The following is a 10000-nucleotide window of genomic DNA, read 5'->3' on the forward strand; positions in this document are numbered from 1 at the left end:
TAGCGAGTTTGGTGTTATGATATATATTGTTAGAAACCGTCTATATTACAGTGATATCACGTCGAAAATCGTCTAGGACCGATAGGGAAAAAGTTTCCTCTTGGCGGTGGGACTTAGAAAAATTTCCAGAGTTTTGTCGACGGAGTAGCACATCCGTCCATTATTTGCTAATAACTCGATAAATAATAATTGTAGCGAGTTTGGTGTTATGATATATATTGTTAGAAACCGTCTATATTACAGTGATATCACGTCGAAAATCGTCTAGGACCGATAGGGAAAAAGTTTCCTCTTGGCGGTGGGACTTAGAAAAATTTTCGTCGAACGTCCGACGGAGTAGCACATCCGTCCATTATTTGCTAATAACTCGATAAATAATAATTGTAGCGAGTTTGGTGTTATGATATATATTGTTAGAAACCGTCTATATTACAGTGATATCACGTCGAAAATCGTCTAGGACCGATACGGAAAAAGTTTCCTCTTAGCGGTGGGACTTAGAAAAATTTCCAGAGTTTTGTCGACGGAGTAGCACATCCGTCCATTATTTGCTAATAACTCGATAAATAATAATTGTAGCGAGTTTGGTGTTATGATATATATTGTTAGAAACCGTCTATATTACAGTGATATCACGTCGAAAATCGTCTAGGACCGATAGGGAAAAAGTTTCCTCTTGGCGGTGGGACTTAGAAAAATTTTCGTCGAACGTCCGACGAAGTAGCACATCCGTCCATTATTTGCTAATAACTCGATAAATAATAATTGTAGCGAGTTTGGTGTTATGATACATATTGTTAGAAACCGTCTATATTACAGTGATATCACGTCGAAAATCGTCTAGGACCGATAGGGAAAAAGTTTCCTCTTGGCGGTGGGACTTGGAAAAATTTTCGTCGAACGTCCGACGGAGTAGCACATCCGTCCATTATTTGCTAATAACTCGATAAATAATAATTGTAGCGAGTTTGGTGTTATGATATATATTGTTAGAAACCGTCTATATTACAGTGATATCACGTCGAAAATCGTCTAGGACCGATACGGAAAAAGTTTCCTCTTGGCGGTGGGACTTAGAAAAATTTCCAGAGTTTTGTCGACGGAGTAGCACATCCGTCCATTATTTGCTAATAACTCGATAAATAATAATTGTAGCGAGTTTGGTGTTATGATATATATTGTTAGAAACCGTCTATATTACGGTGATATCACGTCGAAAATCGTCTAGGACCGATACGGAAAAAGTTTCCTCTTAGCGGTGGGACTTAGAAAAATTTCCAGAGTTTTGTCGACGGAGTAGCACATCCGTCCATTATTTGCTAATAACTCGATAAATAATAATTGTAGCGAGTTTGGTGTTATGATATATATTGTTAGAAACCGTCTATATTACAGTGATATCACGTCGAAAATCGTCTAGGACCGATAGGGAAAAAGTTTCCTCTTGGCGGTGGGACTTAGAAAAATTTCCAGAGTTTTGTCGACGGAGTAGCACATCCGTCCATTATTTGCTAATAACTCGATAAATAATAATTGTAGCGAGTTTGGTGTTATGATATATATTGTTAGAAACCGTCTATATTACAGTGATATCACGTCGAAAATCGTCTAGGACCGATAGGGAAAAAGTTTCCTCTTGGCGGTGGGACTTAGAAAAATTTCCAGAGTTTTGTCGACGGAGTAGCACATCCGTCCATTATTTGCTAATAACTCGATAAATAATAATTGTAGCGAGTTTGGTGTTATGATATATATTGTTAGAAACCGTCTATATTACAGTGATATCACGTCGAAAATCGTCTAGGACCGATAGGGAAAAAGTTTCCTCTTGGCGGTGGGACTTAGAAAAATTTTCGTCGAACGTCCGACGGAGTAGCACATCCGTCCATTATTTGCTAATAACTCGATAAATAATAATTGTAGCGAGTTTGGTGTTATGATATATATTGTTAGAAACCGTCTATATTACAGTGATATCACGTCGAAAATCGTCTAGGACCGATACGGAAAAAGTTTCCTCTTGGCGGTGGGACTTAGAAAAATTTCCAGAGTTTTGTCGACGGAGTAGCACATCCGTCCATTATTTGCTAATAACTCGATAAATAATAATTGTAGCGAGTTTGGTGTTATGATATATATTGTTAGAAACCGTCTATATTACAGTGATATCACGTCGAAAATCGTCTAGGACCGATAGGGAAAAAGTTTCCTCTTGGCGGTGGGACTTAGAAAAATTTTCGTCGAACGTCCGACGGAGTAGCACATCCGTCCATTATTTGCTAATAACTCGATAAATAATAATTGTAGCGAGTTTGGTGTTATGATATATATTGTTAGAAACCGTCTATATTACAGTGATATCACGTCGAAAATCGTCTAGGACCGATACGGAAAAAGTTTCCTCTTGGCGGTGGGACTTAGAAAAATTTTCGTCGAACGTCCGACGGAGTAGCACATCCGTCCATTATTTGCTAATAACTCGATAAATAATAATTGTAGCGAGTTTGGTGTTATGATATATATTGTTAGAAACCGTCTATATTACAGTGATATCACGTCGAAAATCGTCTAGGACCGATACGGAAAAAGTTTCCTCTTGGCGGTGGGACTTAGAAAAATTTTCGTCGAACGTCCGACGGAGTAGCACATCCGTCCATTATTTGCTAATAACTCGATAAATAATAATTGTAGCGAGTTTGGTGTTATGATATATATTGTTAGAAACCGTCTATATTACAGTGATATCACGTCGAAAATCGTCTAGGACCGATACGGAAAAAGTTTCCTCTTGGCGGTGGGACTTAGAAAAATTTCCAGAGTTTTGTCGACGGAGTAGCACATCCGTCCATTATTTGCTAATAACTCGATAAATAATAATTGTAGCGAGTTTGGTGTTATGATACATATTGTTAGAAACCGTCTATATTACAGTGATATCACGTCGAAAATCGTCTAGGACCGATACGGAAAAAGTTTCCTCTTAGCGGTGGGACTTAGAAAAATTTCCAGAGTTTTGTCGACGGAGTAGCACATCCGTCCATTATTTGCTAATAACTCGATAAATAATAATTGTAGCGAGTTTGGTGTTATGATATATATTGTTAGAAACCGTCTATATTACAGTGATATCACGTCGAAAATCGTCTAGGACCGATAGGGAAAAAGTTTCCTCTTGGCGGTGGGACTTAGAAAAATTTCCAGAGTTTTGTCGACGGAGTAGCACATCCGTCCATTATTTGCTAATAACTCGATAAATAATAATTGTAGCGAGTTTGGTGTTATGATATATATTGTTAGAAACCGTCTATATTACAGTGATATCACGTCGAAAATCGTCTAGGACCGATACGGAAAAAGTTTCCTCTTGGCGGTGGGACTTAGAAAAATTTCCAGAGTTTTGTCGACGGAGTAGCACATCCGTCCATTATTTGCTAATAACTCGATAAATAATAATTGTAGCGAGTTTGGTGTTATGATATATATTGTTAGAAACCGTCTATATTACAGTGATATCACGTCGAAAATCGTCTAGGACCGATAGGGAAAAAGTTTCCTCTTGGCGGTGGGACTTAGAAAAATTTCCAGAGTTTTGTCGACGGAGTAGCACATCCGTCCATTATTTGCTAATAACTCGATAAATAATAATTGTAGCGAGTTTGGTGTTATGATATATATTGTTAGAAACCGTCTATATTACAGTGATATCACGTCGAAAATCGTCTAGGACCGATAGGGAAAAAGTTTCCTCTTGGCGGTGGGACTTAGAAAAATTTTCGTCGAACGTCCGACGGAGTAGCACATCCGTCCATTATTTGCTAATAACTCGATAAATAATAATTGTAGCGAGTTTGGTGTTATGATATATATTGTTAGAAACCGTCTATATTACAGTGATATCACGTCGAAAATCGTCTAGGACCGATACGGAAAAAGTTTCCTCTTGGCGGTGGGACTTAGAAAAATTTTCGTCGAACGTCCGACGGAGTAGCACATCCGTCCATTATTTGCTAATAACTCGATAAATAATAATTGTAGCGAGTTTGGTGTTATGATATATATTGTTAGAAACCGTCTATATTACAGTGATATCACGTCGAAAATCGTCTAGGACCGATACGGAAAAAGTTTCCTCTTAGCGGTGGGACTTAGAAAAATTTCCAGAGTTTTGTCGACGGAGTAGCACATCCGTCCATTATTTGCTAATAACTCGATAAATAATAATTGTAGCGAGTTTGGTGTTATGATATATATTGTTAGAAACCGTCTATATTACAGTGATATCACGTCGAAAATCGTCTAGGACCGATAGGGAAAAAGTTTCCTCTTGGCGGTGGGACTTAGAAAAATTTCCAGAGTTTTGTCGACGGAGTAGCACATCCGTCCATTATTTGCTAATAACTCGATAAATAATAATTGTAGCGAGTTTGGTGTTATGATATATATTGTTAGAAACCGTCTATATTACAGTGATATCACGTCGAAAATCGTCTAGGACCGATAGGGAAAAAGTTTCCTCTTGGCGGTGGGACTTAGAAAAATTTTCGTCGAACGTCCGACGGAGTAGCACATCCGTCCATTATTTGCTAATAACTCGATAAATAATAATTGTAGCGAGTTTGGTGTTATGATATATATTGTTAGAAACCGTCTATATTACAGTGATATCACGTCGAAAATCGTCTAGGACCGATACGGAAAAAGTTTCCTCTTGGCGGTGGGACTTAGAAAAATTTCCAGAGTTTTGTCGACGGAGTAGCACATCCGTCCATTATTTGCTAATAACTCGATAAATAATAATTGTAGCGAGTTTGGTGTTATGATATATATTGTTAGAAACCGTCTATATTACAGTGATATCACGTCGAAAATCGTCTAGGACCGATAGGGAAAAAGTTTCCTCTTGGCGGTGGGACTTAGAAAAATTTCCAGAGTTTTGTCGACGGAGTAGCACATCCGTCCATTATTTGCTAATAACTCGATAAATAATAATTGTAGCGAGTTTGGTGTTATGATACATATTGTTAGAAACCGTCTATATTACAGTGATATCACGTCGAAAATCGTCTAGGACCGATACGGAAAAAGTTTCCTCTTAGCGGTGGGACTTAGAAAAATTTTCGTCGAACGTCCGACGGAGTAGCACATCCGTCCATTATTTGCTAATAACTCGATAAATAATAATTGTAGCGAGTTTGGTGTTATGATATATATTGTTAGAAACCGTCTATATTACAGTGATATCACGTCGAAAATCGTCTAGGACCGATACGGAAAAAGTTTCCTCTTAGCGGTGGGACTTAGAAAAATTTCCAGAGTTTTGTCGACGGAGTAGCACATCCGTCCATTATTTGCTAATAACTCGATAAATAATAATTGTAGCGAGTTTGGTGTTATGATACATATTGTTAGAAACCGTCTATATTACAGTGATATCACGTCGAAAATCGTCTAGGACCGATAGGGAAAAAGTTTCCTCTTGGCGGTGGGACTTAGAAAAATTTCCAGAGTTTTGTCGACGGAGTAGCACATCCGTCCATTATTTGCTAATAACTCGATAAATAATAATTGTAGCGAGTTTGGTGTTATGATATATATTGTTAGAAACCGTCTATATTACAGTGATATCACGTCGAAAATCGTCTAGGACCGATACGGAAAAAGTTTCCTCTTGGCGGTGGGACTTAGAAAAATTTCCAGAGTTTTGTCGACGGAGTAGCACATCCGTCCATTATTTGCTAATAACTCGATAAATAATAATTGTAGCGAGTTTGGTGTTATGATATATATTGTTAGAAACCGTCTATATTACAGTGATATCACGTCGAAAATCGTCTAGGACCGATAGGGAAAAAGTTTCCTCTTGGCGGTGGGACTTAGAAAAATTTCCAGAGTTTTGTCGACGGAGTAGCACATCCGTCCATTATTTGCTAATAACTCGATAAATAATAATTGTAGCGAGTTTGGTGTTATGATATATATTGTTAGAAACCGTCTATATTACAGTGATATCACGTCGAAAATCGTCTAGGACCGATAGGGAAAAAGTTTCCTCTTGGCGGTGGGACTTAGAAAAATTTTCGTCGAACGTCCGACGGAGTAGCACATCCGTCCATTATTTGCTAATAACTCGATAAATAATAATTGTAGCGAGTTTGGTGTTATGATATATATTGTTAGAAACCGTCTATATTACAGTGATATCACGTCGAAAATCGTCTAGGACCGATACGGAAAAAGTTTCCTCTTGGCGGTGGGACTTAGAAAAATTTTCGTCGAACGTCCGACGGAGTAGCACATCCGTCCATTATTTGCTAATAACTCGATAAATAATAATTGTAGCGAGTTTGGTGTTATGATATATATTGTTAGAAACCGTCTATATTACAGTGATATCACGTCGAAAATCGTCTAGGACCGATACGGAAAAAGTTTCCTCTTAGCGGTGGGACTTAGAAAAATTTCCAGAGTTTTGTCGACGGAGTAGCACATCCGTCCATTATTTGCTAATAACTCGATAAATAATAATTGTAGCGAGTTTGGTGTTATGATATATATTGTTAGAAACCGTCTATATTACAGTGATATCACGTCGAAAATCGTCTAGGACCGATAGGGAAAAAGTTTCCTCTTGGCGGTGGGACTTAGAAAAATTTCCAGAGTTTTGTCGACGGAGTAGCACATCCGTCCATTATTTGCTAATAACTCGATAAATAATAATTGTAGCGAGTTTGGTGTTATGATATATATTGTTAGAAACCGTCTATATTACAGTGATATCACGTCGAAAATCGTCTAGGACCGATAGGGAAAAAGTTTCCTCTTGGCGGTGGGACTTAGAAAAATTTTCGTCGAACGTCCGACGGAGTAGCACATCCGTCCATTATTTGCTAATAACTCGATAAATAATAATTGTAGCGAGTTTGGTGTTATGATATATATTGTTAGAAACCGTCTATATTACAGTGATATCACGTCGAAAATCGTCTAGGACCGATACGGAAAAAGTTTCCTCTTGGCGGTGGGACTTAGAAAAATTTTCGTCGAACGTCCGACGGAGTAGCACATCCGTCCATTATTTGCTAATAACTCGATAAATAATAATTGTAGCGAGTTTGGTGTTATGATATATATTGTTAGAAACCGTCTATATTACAGTGATATCACGTCGAAAATCGTCTAGGACCGATACGGAAAAAGTTTCCTCTTAGCGGTGGGACTTAGAAAAATTTCCAGAGTTTTGTCGACGGAGTAGCACATCCGTCCATTATTTGCTAATAACTCGATAAATAATAATTGTAGCGAGTTTGGTGTTATGATATATATTGTTAGAAACCGTCTATATTACAGTGATATCACGTCGAAAATCGTCTAGGACCGATAGGGAAAAAGTTTCCTCTTGGCGGTGGGACTTAGAAAAATTTCCAGAGTTTTGTCGACGGAGTAGCACATCCGTCCATTATTTGCTAATAACTCGATAAATAATAATTGTAGCGAGTTTGGTGTTATGATATATATTGTTAGAAACCGTCTATATTACAGTGATATCACGTCGAAAATCGTCTAGGACCGATACGGAAAAAGTTTCCTCTTAGCGGTGGGACTTAGAAAAATTTCCAGAGTTTTGTCGACGGAGTAGCACATCCGTCCATTATTTGCTAATAACTCGATAAATAATAATTGTAGCGAGTTTGGTGTTATGATATATATTGTTAGAAACCGTCTATATTACAGTGATATCACGTCGAAAATCGTCTAGGACCGATAGGGAAAAAGTTTCCTCTTGGCGGTGGGACTTAGAAAAATTTCCAGAGTTTTGTCGACGGAGTAGCACATCCGTCCATTATTTGCTAATAACTCGATAAATAATAATTGTAGCGAGTTTGGTGTTATGATATATATTGTTAGAAACCGTCTATATTACAGTGATATCACGTCGAAAATCGTCTAGGACCGATAGGGAAAAAGTTTCCTCTTGGCGGTGGGACTTAGAAAAATTTCCAGAGTTTTGTCGACGGAGTAGCACATCCGTCCATTATTTGCTAATAACTCGATAAATAATAATTGTAGCGAGTTTGGTGTTATGATATATATTGTTAGAAACCGTCTATATTACAGTGATATCACGTCGAAAATCGTCTAGGACCGATACGGAAAAAGTTTCCTCTTAGCGGTGGGACTTAGAAAAATTTCCAGAGTTTTGTCGACGGAGTAGCACATCCGTCCATTATTTGCTAATAACTCGATAAATAATAATTGTAGCGAGTTTGGTGTTATGATATATATTGTTAGAAACCGTCTATATTACAGTGATATCACGTCGAAAATCGTCTAGGACCGATAGGGAAAAAGTTTCCTCTTGGCGGTGGGACTTAGAAAAATTTCCAGAGTTTTGTCGACGGAGTGGCACATCCGTCCATTATTTGCTAATAACTCGATAAATAATAATTGTAGCGAGTTTGGTGTTATGATATATATTGTTAGAAACCGTCTATATTACAGTGATATCACGTCGAAAATCGTCTAGGACCGATACGGAAAAAGTTTCCTCTTGGCGGTGGGACTTAGAAAAATTTCCAGAGTTTTGTCGACGGAGTAGCACATCCGTCCATTATTTGCTAATAACTCGATAAATAATAATTGTAGCGAGTTTGGTGTTATGATATATATTGTTAGAAACCGTCTATATTACAGTGATATCACGTCGAAAATCGTCTAGGACCGATAGGGAAAAAGTTTCCTCTTGGCGGTGGGACTTAGAAAAATTTCCAGAGTTTTGTCGACGGAGTAGCACATCCGTCCATTATTTGCTAATAACTCGATAAATAATAATTGTAGCGAGTTTGGTGTTATGATATATATTGTTAGAAACCGTCTATATTACAGTGATATCACGTCGAAAATCGTCTAGGACCGATAGGGAAAAAGTTTCCTCTTGGCGGTGGGACTTAGAAAAATTTTCGTCGAACGTCCGACGGAGTAGCACATCCGTCCATTATTTGCTAATAACTCGATAAATAATAATTGTAGCGAGTTTGGTGTTATGATATATATTGTTAGAAACCGTCTATATTACAGTGATATCACGTCGAAAATCGTCTAGGACCGATACGGAAAAAGTTTCCTCTTGGCGGTGGGACTTAGAAAAATTTTCGTCGAACGTCCGACGGAGTAGCACATCCGTCCATTATTTGCTAATAACTCGATAAATAATAATTGTAGCGAGTTTGGTGTTATGATATATATTGTTAGAAACCGTCTATATTACAGTGATATCACGTCGAAAATCGTCTAGGACCGATAGGGAAAAAGTTTCCTCTTGGCGGTGGGACTTAGAAAAATTTCCAGAGTTTTGTCGACGGAGTAGCACATCCGTCCATTATTTGCTAATAACTCGATAAATAATAATTGTAGCGAGTTTGGTGTTATGATATATATTGTTAGAAACCGTCTATATTACAGTGATATCACGTCGAAAATCGTCTAGGACCGATACGGAAAAAGTTTCCTCTTAGCGGTGGGACTTAGAAAAATTTCCAGAGTTTTGTCGACGGAGTAGCACATCCGTCCATTATTTGCTAATAACTCGATAAATAATAATTGTAGCGAGTTTGGTGTTATGATATATATTGTTAGAAACCGTCTATATTACAGTGATATCACGTCGAAAATCGTCTAGGACCGATAGGGAAAAAGTTTCCTCTTGGCGGTGGGACTTAGAAAAATTTCCAGAGTTTTGTCGACGGAGTAGCACATCCGTCCATTATTTGCTAATAACTCGATAAATAATAATTGTAGCGAGTTTGGTGTTATGATATATATTGCTAGAAATCGTCTATATTACAGTGATATCACGTCGAAAATCGTCTAGGACCGATACTTAAAAATTTTCCTCTTATTTGTGGGACTTAGAAAAATTTTCAAAGTTCGGTGAATTATGAAAAGTTGGTTATTTTGTGTAAAATAATATAGAAATGTTAAAATTTATTATATTTTGTGAAAA

The sequence above is a fragment of the Halictus rubicundus genome, unplaced genomic scaffold, assembly GCF_050948215.1.
Source record: "Halictus rubicundus isolate RS-2024b unplaced genomic scaffold, iyHalRubi1_principal scaffold0694, whole genome shotgun sequence".
Taxonomy (NCBI): domain Eukaryota; kingdom Metazoa; phylum Arthropoda; class Insecta; order Hymenoptera; family Halictidae; genus Halictus; species Halictus rubicundus.